Below are 17,019 nucleotides of genomic sequence, written 5' to 3'. Positions count from 1 at the left end.
AACATGCTATATATCTGAGAGGGGAACCCAGAGGAAGTGCTTCACTACATCACTGAACCCTAGAGTAAGCCTTAATGTATTTTATAATGTGGAGCGGCCATTTTTTTTGTTATTCTTTGGCTAACCCACCAGTAAAATTTCATGACCTTTTTCTTCTCCCCCTGCATCCCTAGGGTGCTCTTTATTCTGTACTATACCACAAGTTTCTCTTTGTTTTGCATGATGATCTGGACCCAACTCCTGTAAGCCAAAGGCTTAGATTTTTCTCATGTCTTGATCCTCCAAGGTATTGGTCATCTTTGTTTCTGTGAAACCTATAAAAGAAATAAAGAATTACTCTGTACTTCGTTGACACTTTACTGCATATACAGACATTGCGGGCAAATTTATTATCTGTTTTAAGAAAGCAGTGTGATGAAAATACCTTTTCCCACATGACTCCAATAGGAAATACCTATAATGAATTTTTAATAGGGCTTTCTCTTAAAGAGGCAGGTATTCTAAAAGTGCATAATAAAGGCAGCCATTGAGAGAGAGAAATAAAAATGTTGTTATTTTAAGTTCTTTGATCAGAGGATATCTGGTGAGCTGAAACACTTTAGCTTAACTTCTCGCTTCCCAGCAGTATGTTGGTCTGGTTAGCAGAGGAAAGTGAGCTAAGGAGCTCGGTGGTAGTGCCTGACATACATCCCTTTCTTATCATGCTTTTGCAGAATGAGTTTGGTGTTCTCTGTTGAAATGTTCCTTTGAGGTACAGGATGCTTTAAGATTCTCATCTGCCTCTGGAAATGCAGTGTATTTTCTTTGGACTTATTTTGTTTTTATGATTAGTGATATTTAAAGGTATGTGAGTGATTAGAGTGGTATCCTGGAAATTGGGAAATCTGTTCTGTTGTACATATCCTAGTATGACCTTGATATAACTGTTTAATCTCTTCCTGACCCCTTCCTGACTGTTCTTGCTAAAAATATGGTTTGTTTCTTTATGATGAGCAGTTTGTTGGGAAGAGATTTGTGACTCAGAATATACATTTTACTGCACTTTGATATGCACTTGGGAGAAGATACTCAGCTTGCTCTTCTTTTAAAGTCAATTCTGTGCAAGAGTTTGATATGTGTTTATTATCAACTTACTAAATTGTGAGACATATGGGAAAAGAAGAGCAAAGGGACGAATCACAGAATGTTAAGGGCTGGATGGAACCTCAAAAGATCAGCTAGTCCAACCCCTCTGCCAGAGCAGCACTACTGAGAATAGGTAACACAGGAGCTCATCCAGGTGGGTTTTGAATGTCTCCCGAGAAGGAGACTCAACAACCCATCTGGGCAGCCTCTTCCAGTGCTCCATCACTCTCACAGTGAAGAAATTCTTCCTTGTAGTTCTTTGGAACCTCTTATGTTCCAAACAGAAAAGAGAATTTGGCACATAAGGAAGGAGATACTAGTACAGAAGGGGAAGGTCTGATTTATCTTTGTGAAGGGTGACTTTTATTAGTCTGGTATTTTTCAAGCCCTGCAAAATTAGGAAAAAGTACACAGCATTAGCACAGCCATTTTGAACATGCAGGGTAGGAGTCTTGATTACTGAGTAAGATACAGCTGGTTCCCACGTGTGATCCATATCCCATCAACATGTAGTAGGACAGTCAAAGGGACTAAAACAAATCCTAGCCGATGTCATACTCTTCACTTCTAATGCCTGATCTAGAGCCTGATGGAGATAAGCATGATCACAGACATTGGAGGAGGAGGTCTGCAGACTTTAACTGTGGAAGACTTAAATAGGCCTGGGATATAGGTAGGAAAGGCATTTGTGTCTAGATGGTGATGTGCAAGCATTAATGCTAGTTGCAAAAGGAAAAGTTTCAAAGATAAGAAAGCCATCACATCAGACTAGCCAAAGGAGAAAAATCAGGGTAGTGTAGTTTTTGGAAACTGCCACAACCTTGAAGAACAAGCAGATTCCTAACTTCTGTGGGAATTTTTTTGTTTTGTTTTCAGAGTGGGCATTTGCAGTGGTTGGCTGACTTGCACAGTAAAGCCTTTGAAACTGGCAAACTGAGCCTTGCTGCATGATTTAACACTTCAGAGGTGATACAGTTGTTCACAAACAACCTCTTTCAAAACAGTCTTTTTTTGTCTTTGAATTCTTGTCAAATTCTTACTAGTTTTTGTATTCATTTCATGTATTGCAGTCAAAGTTATGTGTTCCTGGAATGCCCTGAAGTAATTGTGAACAGAGTTTTACTGAGGCTGTATGAACTCAGACATACGAATGCACTACAAACTTACCTGGTATTCCAGATACATGGTGCATTTGGTTAAAATCCCTTACAGACAGTTTTGATTTATTTCCTCTTCAATTGTTTCTTCATATACAATCATAATTATCTAGACATGTTATTTTTTAGGGCTTTTTCTTTTCAGACTAGATTCTGATTCTTCATGTAATTGGTGATCCTAATACACCGCACTTCTCTGGGATGTTTTTAGTTGCATTTAAAAGTCTTCCCTCTGGCTCTTAAAAAGCATGTAGTTATTTCTCTGGCTTGCCATATCTGTCAGACCTAGGTAGTGTAGTGAATTCTTCAAGCATCCTAGATATAAAGGACAGAATACAGTAAGCTGCCCTTTTATATATGCAAGAATTAAAAAGATAAAAAACTGTAAATTAAGGTTATGTAAATTGTCTAATTGCACATATTTATTACACTTTTTAATTTAGCCTTTGAAACGTGTAGTTTGTTCTTATGCAGTATTTCTTTGTTCTTTTTTTACATATAAGAGAAAATTACTTCTGTCGTTGAGTGAATACAGCATTACAAGTACATTGAGAACCATTCTGTAGTAGGCAACAGGCAACAGGACAGTGTCTTTTATTTAAAAACAAAGAAAAGCAAAGGAAAGTACCATCATCTCAGTTCATTACTAAAGGATAATAGTCTGTCGATTGTTAATACCATGACTGGGTTTTTTCCATTAAAGCCTCTGTCTGTATTGCCCACACATACCCTCCAGCTTTTCTCAAAATAATGTTGTCTCAACTTAAAATTTTCATGCCAGATGGAAAAACCTTTTTAAAAAAAAATAGAGAAAAAGAAATAGTGAATGAAGATGTTTGTTTCAGATCTGCAGTTTGTACATTTTTTCCCTCGGGTTTCTTTTTGTCTGAAAGATGACAGTTGCCACCGCCTCTTCCGTGAAGAGGGAGTAATGGAATTTTCCATATTTTGAAACTTGTTTCAATACTACCAGATCCATGAAGTTTTTGGTTTTAAGTCCTACATGCTACTTTGGAAAACAGACTTTGATGCAGATTTTTAGCCACCATGTTCTCCTTCTTTCCTTCTCTTTTGGTAAATGCTTCTCCCTGTTCTTCATCTGTCTATTTCTCCATCAGACTGTGGTCCAAATTCCTAGTCTTGGTCACCAGCATCTTTCTAATTTCTTCTTCCCTACCCTAAACTGTCAAAGCAGTGTAGATGATGAGCTTAGAAATATCTGCTCAGCTTCCTTAGCTTTCTCAGCCTTGTTGTCACATGAACATTTGCCATTCTCTTTAGAAGTTGAATTGCTGAAACTTCTGAGAAATGCTTATGAAAAAGAGTGCTCTTTGCCAATATCTGTGAACACTTGAGAGCCTTTGAAGCATGTTCTTTTGTGAACTGAAGGAGAAATGTGAAAGGCTCTCCTTTTGTACCACGTAGCTGCTCCCGATGATTGAACCCTTTTATTGTGTAGGAGTAGAAATTTCTTAAGTACACACACCGTGTGCAATGTAGAGGCTGTGTTATTTGGTACTGAAAGACAACAGCTGGGAAAATGCCCACTTACTAGAGAAATACAGGGTAGTGCCATAAATTTCACTGAAGACCCCAAAACAGGAGAGCTGACGATGAGCCTCCAGTGGTACCACAGGCCGGAGCAGGCTCAGGGAGGCCGCAACCCCAGTGTGCTGAGCTGTTGGAATGTGTTGTGAGCTGAGGCTGGCCTGGCACTGCTGTGCTGCTGTGGGTAGAGGGAGGGGATGAGCCCCAGCACCTCCCTGGATTCCCACATGACCTCAAGCTCAGGGGGCTGAGCTGCTGTTTTGAGTAAGGGGGAGCTGTCTGTTGGCGTTGATGCAGCTGTTGGCAGATGCGGTGAGTGGTGGTGTCCTGTAGATATTTAAAGGAGAAGTAGCTGAGGTGCTGAAGGACATGAGTTAGTGGAGGGCTTGGCAGCATGAGGTTAGGGGTTGGACTTGATGATCTTAAAGGTCTTTTCCAAACAAAATTATTGTATGTATAGTATTGAAAACTAATTTCTACTTGCAAAAATAGAGGGACTGACTTGTATTTGCAGAGCAAGGGCTGAGCGTCCTTCCTATCAATCCAACACATTTTGCAACAAATGGGCGTTATACTGTACAGGTGTACTTGCTGCTATGGGAGTTATTAAAAGAGAAACACTAGAAAGCCTGACATTCTGCTGAGTGTCCTTTCTATATCACTGAACCAGATACAGTCAGAAATAGCATGCTGCATGCTCAGGAGAGTTGTGTGAGAGTTAATATATAGAACTGGAAGTTATATATGAAATCCGTCTTGTTACGTGCCTCAGGCTGTTACTCTTTGAGAGTGTTGGCAATCCCTTAGAGTACACAAGTGTGAGGCCAGGCTTGTTTTGCTGCAAAGGGATACCTCAGGTTTCAGAAGGTCCTAGGTGGCATCTGAAGATGCTGTGGACCACACTCCCATGCATGCAGGCTGGATAGTCGGGTGGAGCTGGGACCTAGCATTCCTCTTCCCTGTCTGCCAGCAGCTATACTGGGCTCAGTTTTTCCCAAGCAATCTGTGTAGTATTAGTATTTGAGTTACAGCAGGTTAATAGCTTAGAAGCATGGGAAGAGAAGCTCATGTGGTTCAATGTAACTGTAGTGTAGTCGTGGCTTTAAGTGGAACACCAACAGGTTAAACACCTGAGTTTTCTCTTATATTTGACAAAATTGAAGAATGCTGTCTTAATATGAAAATATATATTAAACCATGGAAACCTATGTTTGAAATTGTCACCCTTTATTTGTCTGTCTAATGTGTTGTTATTATAATGGAGATAGTACATCTTTCAAATGACTTTTTGAGAGGTTCCATTTATTTATGTTTTATAAGGGATTTTATGTACCTCAGCAGAAAGCAAAAGCCTCCAGTGGTAGAAGTGGCAGGTCCAAAGACAGGCAACAAAGCTGGTGAAGGGTCTAGAGAGCAGGTCTTATGAGGAGCAGCTGAGGAGCTGGAGATGTTTAGCCTGGAGGAGACTGAGAGGAGATGTTATCACCATCTACAGCTGCCTGAAAGGAGTTGTAGTGAGGTGGAGGTTGATCTCTTCTCTATAGTAATGAATAGGACATGAGGAAATGAGCTCAAGTTGAGCCAGGGCAGGTTTAGATTGGATGTTGTTAGCACCTGTCTTGTGTCTGTATGTTTTCCAAGGCTTGAGGACATTGCTGTGATGTACCTAGGCTCTGCAATGCTTTGGCAAAGAACCACCAGGTGCACCCCAGGGCTCAGGACACATGTGGAACAAGGAATCCTTCCATGATCTAATTAAGAGCAAACCCGAACAGTTTGGTGTGGGAGGATGGAGACACTACTCATTCTCAAAACTGGTCCTGGTAATTTTTTGAAGGCGGATCTGCCTGCTTGCTTATGCCATTAGCGTCAGCTCTCAGTAGCTCCTCTGTCTTACCTTCATTTTTTGGTCCTGCAGGGGAGCCTTCAAAAACAGCTGCTATGGAAAAGTGCAGGTGAGACCATGTTGACAGACAACAGCTCTAAGGGAAAAATGATATAAAAGCTGCTCTGTGCTACCATATCTGCTCACAATCTACAACAGAACATGTCAGCAAAATATCTCAAGCATTACACATTTTAGGTGTCTTTGTTATAAAGCAAACCTCTTGTACAGATTTGCTTGGAGATGCATAGTTTACCCTTGCCAATTTTAATGGAGTATTGTTAGTGCCAAGGCTTCAGAGGCACCATTTGCTTTTCAACATCTCTCACTGTGCCTCAGTTTTATCAGAGGTAACCAGACAGAATTCATGTCCATCATCATTAGGGAAATGTGGATACTGTGGATGCAGAAACTGAGATTTGGAGACTTCCATCTGTCTGGGTCTTTTTCAAAACTCATTTCCTCACACGCTCAAAATCAAGTGAGAGAGACAGACAGAGGCTGTTAGGTTACCCATCTCAGACTTGGGCAGCCTTTACAGAAGTCTGTCACTGGACATGCCATTTGGGACTACATCCACAAAAGCCTTCAACATAGGTGGAATTCAAAAGCAGTTATCCAAAATAATCATAGAATGGTATGGCTTGGAAGGGACTTCTGGAGGTCATCCAGTCCAAACCCTTACTAAAGCAGGTCCACCTTGATCAGGTCACACAGGAAGGCTTCCAGGCAGGTTTGAAAACCTCCAGAGAAGGAGACTCCACACCCTCCCTGAGCAGCTGATGACAGTGCTCCATCACCCTTACATTAAAGTAGTTTTTCCTTATGTTTAAGTGGAACTTTTTGTGTTCCAGCTTATGTCCATCACCCCTAGTCCTGTCGCTGGACACTACAGAAAAAAGTGTTGCACCATCCTCCTGACATCCACCCTTTAGGTACTTCTAAGTGTTGATGAGATGCCCCTTCAAGTCTTCTCTTTTCTAGGCAAAACAGCCCCAGGTCTCACAGCCTTTCCTCATAAGAGAGGTGTTCCAGTCCCCTGATCATCTTGGTAGCTCTCTTGGGCTGAGACAATTAGACACCTCCATGATAATTTTTTAAGAAGAAACCAGAAGAGGAGAGTTCTTCCTGTTTCTTCTGTCCCTTCTACTTTTCTGTCTGGTGGTAGCGCAAGGAGTGGGAAGAGAGAGAGAAGCAACCATGCAGTTGCATGAGGTCCCCATGAGGGACCTCTGTCCCTCAAGGTCAGTGAGGGAAGAGAGGAGGAGGTGTGCTGGAGCAGAGTCTCCTCTGAATCCTGCAGAGAGGACTGGTGAAGTAGTGATTTGTTTGCATTTCATTAAAGACCCCATGCCAGGGTCAGTGACTGTGGCCAGAGGAGGCCATGTCCCCTGGGAGGAATCCAGTATTCACAGAAGCTGTAACTGAGGAAGAACCCACGCCAAAGAAGCTCATTAAAATTATGACCAGAAGAGGCAATGTCCTGAGGAAGGGGCTCTGTATTTGCAGAAGTGGCAGCTGTTGAGAAGAACCCACACCAGAGAAGTGCTGGGGGAGGGACCTCGTATTGGACCAGGGGAAGAATGCAATGAGTCCTCCTCATCTGAGAGAAGCAGCAGGGACCATCTGTGAGAGACTGACCACATCCCCCATTCCCTGGCCCCACCCCAAGCCATTGAGAGGAGGTAGAGGTATCAGGAGCAGTGAGCTGGGCCTGGGAAGAAAGGAGAGATGGAAGAGGGAGATCTTAAAGTGCAGGTTGTAATTTTTTCATAATCCTACTCCCTTTTTGGTTTTGTTCCATTCTGTTTCTTGTAGGTAGTAGAATCAATTTTCCCTACTTTCCTCTCTGAGTACTGTAGTCTGTTTTGCCCAGAACCATAATTGGCAACAAGCCCTCCCTGCCCTTGTCTCAATCCACAACAGCCTTGCTTATCTTTTTTCCACCCATTTCACAGTGGCCTTTCCCATCCTAACGAGGGTGGGGGTTAGATGGGGGGCAGTGAGCAGGAGACTGTTGTGGTGCTTCATTGCTGGCTTGACAAAACCATGACAATTGGATACTAGAGCTTCCCCATGGCATTTTCAAGGCTGTATGTTAGTTATCAGGACACTACTCTCCAGTACACCAAAGTCATGGAGAAAATGTAAAATGAAGAGTAAATCTTAAATAGGTGTCTGTTCCAGAATCAGGTTTGTACTGAAATAACTAACTTGGGTGTTACACTATTGATTCTTACCATTCACATTTAGCTGGATAAGAATCTCCTGTGTTTCACTTCATTTGTAGTTGCTGAAGTGGTGGTTGTTGCCCTAAAAGTCATCTCTGTAATTGCAGAAATTAGAGAAACTTTGCCAAGGAATGTAGGTCTCCAGAGAGCGTGATGGTCTTCAATTTCAGTATGGTTGTTCAAATACTAACCTGACAATGCTGTTATTCTCTCACTCTGCTCCAGCCCTGCAGATCACCTCCATTTCTAGGACATCTTCAATTTCTGATGTGGTTGCTGAGCAGAAGCATTGGAAGACTCACTTTGTAACTCATCAGTTGTCATTGCCTAGGGATTTTTGGCCACTGGTATGGTGGGAAGGAGGCTGAAAAATTGTAGAAGAAAAGTGCAGACTATGGAAACTGTATCATGTGTGACATGGTGGAGGAGGTGTTGAGGTGGTAGGTGGCAGAACATCTGGTTGGCTTTGAAGGAGTGCTGGAAGATCTGTCTGGCTTTTTCTGATCTCTCCATTTCTCAGTAGATAAAGCTGGTGATAAGTAGTTACTTGCATTCCCTACTTTTGTGTTCTTCCCTTGATGTTTGTTACTGACCTCTGTCCTGAACAGACTATTGGGCTAGATGGGCTTTTAGTCTGATGCCTCTCCTCATGTAGAGTCTTCTCTTCATTAAGTCACTTAAACACTTCCTTCACACTTGAATTGCGCCATTGAAGTTACAGAGGGGAGACTTGGGGCTTGTGCTCCCTAAGAAGTAAAACTTAACTCCTTGAAGTGCAGGATGCCAGCTGCCGTTTCGAGAGGAGACAGCACTCACACTTCTGCTCCAGGAACTGACTCTGGAATTATTTATAGTGTCAAAAATTTCTCTTTTGCAGAAGATCTGATAGACACACATCTGCAGGTTTTCTCTGGCATATTTTCCCAATGTTTTTTGATGTGTTTTTAATACTGGGCAGAGCAGTTGTCCTCATGTGTTTAATTATATTTCATTTCATTTACCAGAATTCTAAAACAGGCAAGGAGAAGCTCAGAAGGTCAGAAGTGAGCTTAAGTTTCCTCAGCCCTTTCTTTCACAACTTGTGATATATTTTGGTGATTCCATTAGTTTGACCTTCTTTCCAGATGTCTCTTTTGAAACGATTAGTCAGGCAACATGCTGTAGTTTACTAACAGCATGGAAAAAATGGGTATTTACTTGCTGAAATTGATTTTGTCTGGATCAGAGATTGTTACTTAATTCTGCGTGTCTGTGGTAATAGTAAATCATGGACCTGCTGGTTAACTGAAAGTTCAGTTCATAGCCTGAGTATGCTTCCTTTCAGAAAATCAGCAACATACTTATAGGTTGCTCTCAAAAAAACATCGTTTTTCAAATGGTTTTTGTAAAGTAGCAGATTTCCCTGTATATATTACTGAACTGATTTCCCATATGATGCAGTAAACCAAACTTGAATTCGGCAGTGTGGTCTGCGTCTGGGATCGAGAAAGAAATTTCAAAGTAAAGTTCAAATGTGCAAGTTTGATTTAGAAATCTGATAGAGCCTACTTCCTCTTCTTTTTGCCTGAAAACACCAAACTCTGTATTATGTAGCTGTCTAGCACTCTGTACATCATGGGACTTCATTCTTCCAAGTGCATGTGCTTAATTTCTATTCAAGGCACATATAAAAAATGATTGTGAAACTTACGTTTCTTCAATGTGCTGGTTTGTTTTAAAGGAGCACTTTTAAATTAGAACATTTGTTCAGTCTCCTCTGGCAGTGCCATAAATGTATGTGTATATGTGGATACAGTTATATATAGTTTTAAGTAATCCTTCTGTTTACTCTAGCATTGGTGTCTTTGTCTGGCGTCAGCATTGTTGCCATCAGTGACAGATTGTTTTGGGGGATGGGAGTGCAGAGTCAGCTGGTCTGTGTTTAATCTTATTGCTGTAGACTTGATCCTTACTAGAGGCAGCTGCCAGTGCCTGATCCTGTACTAATTTCTAAGCAGTAGTGGGTCAGCAACTTCCTGGCTGTTTAATTCTGTCAGATGACACAAGTGTAAGGTCTGGGCACCTCAGTGTCTCTGGTATGGGACAGACCCCTGGTTACCCTGGGCTTACCTGTGTGTTTATGTCCTAGATGTACGTATACCTGATGATGAATGATTCGAGCATTTAGATTTCTAGAGCAGCCTTTCACTTGAGGTTCCACTTGGCTAGCTGGTTGCTCGATGTTTATGGGGTTTGGTTGTTTCAATTTATTTTCTGGCTGGGTTAAGAATATTCTGTCATATTCTATGATTCCTTCTGAAAGGTTTTGTTGTGGAACGTAATAGAAGAAAATAAAGGAAATGTGATTTATTGTTTAACTGGTCAGTAACCAGTGTAGCCTACTGCTAGTAATAAACATGGGCATGAAGGCTTGTGTTGTTTCCATCTAGGATATTTTGCAGTTTGTTTTGTAGACCACAAGACAGCCCTTCTTGGTTTTCAATCCTGTTTCTAAACAGAAATCAGCTTCTTCATTTTCTGGTTAACTGTGTAACTTTCTGCCAGCTACTTAAGCCATAGATTTCAAAATTATGTGTGATAATTAATTCTTTAAAACTCCTTGTCAGGTAGGAAAGTACTAGATTAATTTTACAGATTCATTACAGTGAGGCATGTGGCTAATTAGCTTGAGATTCCAGTAGCAAATCTGGAAGTGGAACACATTGGGTCTAACCCTGTTTCCTGGCTTTCTGTTCATTTTGATTTTGAAGGCAGTTTCTCTCCACTTGCTGTCTTGGTAGGAAATGTTGCCCTGTTTCTACAGAGCTTTAAAATATGTAAAAAAACTGTGTATGATAGTGAAAGAGGAGGTATTAAACTGAGTACTTCAGATCTGCAAAATCTGTTTGTTGTCTGCTGAGATAGCCTGTTGCGACTGCCTCTTTCTCTGGGAGCACAGTCCTGCCTTAGACTGTTTCCTGCTTTTACCAATAGGTTTTCAGTCAGGCTGTGCGTCAGTGGACACATCTTGGTGCCAAAGCCAGGTTAAATAATTTTTCTCCCTAACAATTAAGTCCTAGTTCGGTGCCTCCATTTTAGTTCAGCATGTGTGATGCCAAGATACTGAACTGTACCAGGATTAAATATAAATTGTTGGGTTTGGCTGGGGCAGGGGGGAATGGGGGAGGGATGTGTAGGATTCATTATGTGGCCCCTTAAACAATTGTAAACGACATCTTTGAGGGGTCTGGGAGTAGGAGCTTGCAGCTAAAGGAGAGGAGGGGAGCAGAAACTGCATGAGCTGATTTTTGTAGCTGAGGAAAGAAAAATGTCTGTGGAATTGTGGTTTTGAGCGTGACACAAGCTTGCCAAGGGATCACATCTGCTCTTACTTCAAAGCCTGTAACAGACCATTTTCTTCAGAATATTGCATTGCATTGGTGAAATAGTCAATTTCTTTTAACTCATTCTCTTCTCAACTAGCAGATAGAAAACTTGTCAGTGTAGGTACTTCGGGTTGTAATGCCTTCAGCATTTTTGATAGTTTTCTTTTTATGGTGATTGTGAACTCGGTAACTGAGAGCTTATTCAGGCAATTACTCCCCCAAAATGTCACTTTTATTCTAAATCAACCTTTTCAAGCATTTTGTTTTTCTGCATACATCAGAATGCTCACATAGTGATATAGCACCTAGCTGTCTCCATGTTGCAGATCAGATTTCTCCTATTAAAAATGGGAAGAAGGAAGTTACATTGCATCAAATATAATGCTTTTGTTACATTTTTGCAAGCATGGAGTTTTAAATTTAAGGAGAAATTCAGAGTTGTTTTCCCAAAGCAAGCTTACAGCTAGAATGAGGCTTTTTATTGCGCTATAGAATTGTCACTTCTTTCAGTACGTTTCCACTATTTCTGTAAGTTACTTAGTGTTCCAAAGTAACCCTCCAGTAAATGAGACCATACTCTTCCTTTTTGGCAACCCACAGATGTGGGTTACCCCCTTATCTTCACAGATGTGGGGGTAAGTCACAATTGTTTGTATCTCACAGGCTACCACTGAAGGAAATTCAGGTACTGCAAAGCTTTGCACTTGATAGAGTAATGCTTGAGATGTCACCCCGCTGGAAATCCAGAACTCTGTAGAAATTAAACTGCTTGAATATCTTGTTTACAAATCCTCAGATTTAAATGCTTATTTTGTTGGAATTACTTTAGGTAAAGATTTTGGTTTTCCTCATGGTATGCCTGGTTGATGCAGGTATAGTCATTATAAAATGGTCTGATGCTATCACTTCAGAAAAACTCATATGTAAGTTTATGGTACAGGTACTTAGCTTTTCTAGGGAGATGAAGAAGCTGGCATTTTGCATTCAGAAGTGTGTGTGGGCAGAACATTTAGCACAGCAGACAGGCTTGTGGGAAGTGGCATTCAAAGAGAGAACTAGAAGTTTTTAATCAGTAGAAATGAGTAGTGTTTTTAACTTTGTTAGTGTGGGCTGCTCAAGATCAGCTCAGGTAGCATTGGAGACAAGATGAGAAAGCTCAGAAAGTGCATATGCAGCAGTAACAAGAGTATCATTCATCATTTGAAGTAAGCAGACTTACTGCTTAATGTTAATATGTGAACAGGGTATAGGTCAGTCTGAAATCATGGAAAAGAAAAAACAGAGCAAGGCAGGGGAAAACACAATATTCCTTGAAGAATAATGTGCTAACTAAGCAAGGAACTGAAAGTCAGTAAAGGCCATTTGGCAGTTAGAGAGCAAGCCCGTGGTCTCTTGCCCTCCATGGTGTGGAACAGAATGTGTCAGACTGAAGAGTGTGTGCACCTAGAGGATTGTGGGGAACACACTACATGTGTAAGAAACATCATCAGATTGCCCATGATCACCAGATACAATGAGTTAAAAGTTGGAGGTATAAATATTAAGAGCTAAAAAGGGTACAAGAAAGTACAGAATGCTAGGTATGACCCTCATTAAAAATCCAGCATAGATAATTACCCTACCTACTTTTATCTCCTTTTAGTGTTGAAAAGTCTCTCCATGGAGACTTGAAATGAGGGAATTTATTTGAGTTTTGTTCTTGAGGTTGATATTTTCCTTGATTTGTGTTGTTTTTTCTTTTAATGAGAAAAGGATGCATTCCAGAGAGGATTTTTCTTATTATTACATTATTGCTTAAGCTTGTCAAAGGATATTACAAATAAAGAAGAGCAAAGTGGATCAAACTTATGGGAAGTATATGATGTTTTCCTTTTTAAAGAAGCAAGAGAAACAAGACATCTGGGTTTCTAAGGGCCTATGAGGAAAATAGCTTAGGTCTTGAAGGGCTTAGGTCATAATTTTGCTGAAAATATGTACGAGGGCATTTGTGCATATATGAAGCCCCAAATGTGGTGAATGGCTAAGACACTAGTTATTGTTTATCCTGCTTTTGGCAGTCCCTGAGGGTGGAGGTAGTTGCCTGTATTCTTTCACTTTCAGCTAGTATACCCCAGATTAAAAGTCATCTGTAAGAAGTGTGAAAGGACTGAGGGCTGTGGGACAACAGAACACAACACAGAAACCCAAAACTTACTTTCAAAGGCCTGGAACCACTGATAGGCACTGTCAGTGCCTATCCCAGGATAGGCACTCTGAGTTAGGTAGAGATTTCAGTATTCCTTAAACATGAAGAAAAAAGATACTGGAATGGGCTGCCCAGATGGGGTTGTGGATTCTCCTTCTCTGGAGGTCTTCAAAACCCACCTGGACGCATTCCTGTGTGACCTGATCTAGGTGGACCTGCTTTGGTGGGGTGGTTGGACTAGATGATCTCTAAAGGTCCCTTCCAACCCCTACCATTCTATCTCAGTTGATTTTGGCTTACCGGATTGGACTCAGTAGTCTGAAGTTAATTCTGAAAAGAGCTTCAAGAGAGAGAAAGTGTCTTTGGTAAGAGATGGAACTGACTAATTAGGAAAATACCAGCAATGTTTTTCCTTTATGCAGGAACCAGCTACCACTGCAGCTGCCTGCCTGCCCTGTGAACCTTTGCAAAATAGTGTTCCATGACTGTGGGAGCTTGCCAGTAGTTGAAGCTGAATGCTGTAAAAAAAAGAGCATATTTCTGTTAGTCTGTGAGAAGTGGAAGGAAGAACCACCTAGAATTGTGTAAAAAATTTATTTCGTATTCATAACTTGGCAGCACAATGGCTTATGAATTTGGGGTGGGGAACTGACGTGAGAATGAGCTAGGGACTTCATTGCTGTAGGCTGAGAATTAGTGTTTGATAAGCCTTGCTACCTAAATTCAGGGATGAGTATTTGGAGCTCGTTTCAGTGAAATTCTGGTTGCCTCTGTAGGTTTAGGGATATAGACAGTTCATCACTTTGTTTTTTCCATTGTTAGATGCATGTTGTCATCTTTGAAGAATAAGTAGTTGCACATTTAGTTGTTTTGTATTGTTTTTAAAGTGGATTTTGAGGTAATAGAGAGGACTCAGACTGCTGGAAATAAGAGCAGTTTTACTTCCCAGCCCATGCCCCATCAGAGAGTTTAGTGTGCATCTCAACAGGACAAAACTTTCTCTGTTGTCCTCTGTTTCTTATGTTTGTGTTTGGCTTGAAATAGTGCTTTTGGAAAAACAGTAGTGCACATACCCATTTCCACAGCTTCTCTTTCTGTGAGTGTCCATGACAGCAAACAGTGGCATCACTGACAGTGGAGTTGGTCATGGTACTATCCCTGCATAAATAACTGATTTGAGCCTGTGGCATATTCCACACAGCAACGGTGGTATTACCAGGAACAGCTGCCATCTGCTGTGCTCAAATTCAACCTTTGGCACAAAAAGCTGTGGACCCCATAAGAGATTTCTGTCCCCAGCTTCTGCCTGGACTCTTTAGGGCTAATTTACCTGTCTGAGACTCTGTAATAGAGTTACTATGACAATTTTGTATCCAGTAGCTATAAAACAGTAAAAGTCAGGTGAGAAAGTTAAGGGCAGTACATCTTATTAATGTAAAGTGAAACATATACTCCAGACGTTTGTTAGGTAGTTTTGAGAATGAAATTTAAATTTGTATTATTACTTTGACTGTTAACATTAGGATCTGTGGGTTTATGAACTACTCTAGGCTACAAAACAGAGATTGAGGCATGCTAAACTGTAATCCATTCATCCATCATAAAGCTTCTGCTAGAGATCCATTTAATTTCCAAACAGAAGAATTCATTATCTATCTCCAGAGAAATTAATTTTTCTAAACTGTTATTGTGTGCAGAGAGCATTCTATGGCAAGCAGGCAAGGAAGAAACTGTCTCTAGCATGCAGCTACAGAGCTAATGAATACAAAATTTCTGTGGGCAATTCAGAATTACAAGGAATTATCTTTGTGGCGCAAAAGAGTCAACAAATATGGGTTCAATTCATTGCCCTGCCATGGGTTTTACTACAGTGGGAGCCATCGGTTTTCCAGATTAGATTTTTGGTTTCTGTCTAATACTATTTGGTGCAATTTGCATCAAGTTCATACTTAAAAGCATGTTATGTCATTGTGAGCACTTTGACATCCCAGTAAGTTTCATTCAAAGGGATTCAAATGACTTGTGTAGTCCCAGCCTTGGTGCTGTAGCGTGTCCTGACAGTGCTGGACCCTCTGTAGGCAGTATTAGTTCTTTTAATTGAGACCTTCTGGTTAAAATGGCCAGACACCATATAAATCAAACTCTTCCAAAAACACATATGGACTCTGATGTATGTTTCCCTGTGAATTCTTGCAGTGCAGCCCATTTCAGGTATGTGCTCATAAAGCACTGAAAGTGAAACTGCTCTTAGGGTTAGATTGCTAATAGACCCTCAAGCACTCCTGCCCTTCTACTACCAACACAAAACTGTGGATGGTGTTTGAAATGACAAGGTGCAAGCTTTCTGTGCCTCCATCAGACAAACAGATGCCTAAATTGAACGTTTTTCTGCAAATGAGGTAGAGGGGATAATTCGTTTAGGAAAGCTGACAGACAGTCGTTTGGCTGCTCTGCACAGTACTTTCCAGTGTAAAAATAAACTGCAGATGTTTGACACAGATACGTCAGGATACTTAACTTTGGGTTAGGGTTTGCAGATGTCATGTGTTTTTTGAAAGCTCAATCTCTGCCTTAGGGGAAGGAGGGAAGAGATACATGGCACCAAATGCTGAGAAGCATGTCCTGTGTGTGACTAATGCATCCTGATCTGCGAACACTTTGTCCCTTTTGATGTTTGACCAAAAAAAAAGTGCTGTCATATGGAGTGAACTGTTTCTGTGATGTGGTTTTGAGAACCACTGCTTGCTATTGGTAGGCAAAGGAGCACAACTATCCGGTGACTTTCTTTACCTTGTAGAAATGACCCTCTAAGAGGGGAGTCCTGCCCAGCACTTTGCTGTTTTAATTGCATAGAGCACTATTATTTATTCCCTCAGAGCAGCACCCAGGCAGTACAAGTAAGTTTGGGCACAAAAATCAAGTTCTTGCATCTTGCTTGGGTTTACCAAAGAGGATTTTGGATGACATATTGCTCCAAATGTTTAACTTCTCGGAACTATTTTAAATCCTCTTAAAATGACATGGCACAGGGATTTATGTTGGGTGCTATTTGGGTTTGTCTCCAAAGCCATAGCAGTGAGGCCTCCAGTTTTCAATTTTTCAAGTCCTGAGAAACAGATGATTTTGGATAGTTTATCTAAACATAGTGCTTACAGATGTGTTACGTTGGATGCACTTAATGTCAAACACTGTTGTGACAGGCCAATATGTTCATTTTCATAGCATAGTAACTGATTATGTTTTCTTTTGGCTGTGGTTCAGCTAAGTTGCATTGTCCTGTGCATTGTTTCCTTATCTCAGCTGCCATGTCATTACTTTGGAAACAACTGTCTTGTTTGTTTGGGGTTTTTTCAGGAGTGAGGGGGTGGTAGAGGTGGTGTTAACGGTTTTGTTTGTTGGGGAGAAATGAAGCAATGCTGGTTTTCACTTGTTATTAATAATACAGAGAAGTTTTTAATAGCAATTCCAGGATCCTCTTCCTTTCTCCTCGCTTCTTCCAGCCTGACTTTTTCATGGTACTTAG

At 40.9% G+C, this 17,019-nt stretch overlaps 1 protein-coding gene across 1 annotated transcript in view; it reads left to right on the top strand.

Moving 5' to 3' along the window:
• The window catches only part of GEMIN8 (gem nuclear organelle associated protein 8), a 158,259-nt gene that overhangs the window by 138,409 nt on the left and 2,831 nt on the right, over positions 1–17,019 (top strand). The window lies entirely within an intron of this gene.

Source organism: Colius striatus, chromosome 1, assembly GCF_028858725.1.
Source record: "Colius striatus isolate bColStr4 chromosome 1, bColStr4.1.hap1, whole genome shotgun sequence".
NCBI lineage: Eukaryota > Metazoa > Chordata > Aves > Coliiformes > Coliidae > Colius > Colius striatus.
Note: the sequence above shows the minus strand (reverse complement) of the source record. Positions and strands in the feature narration are given on the sequence as shown.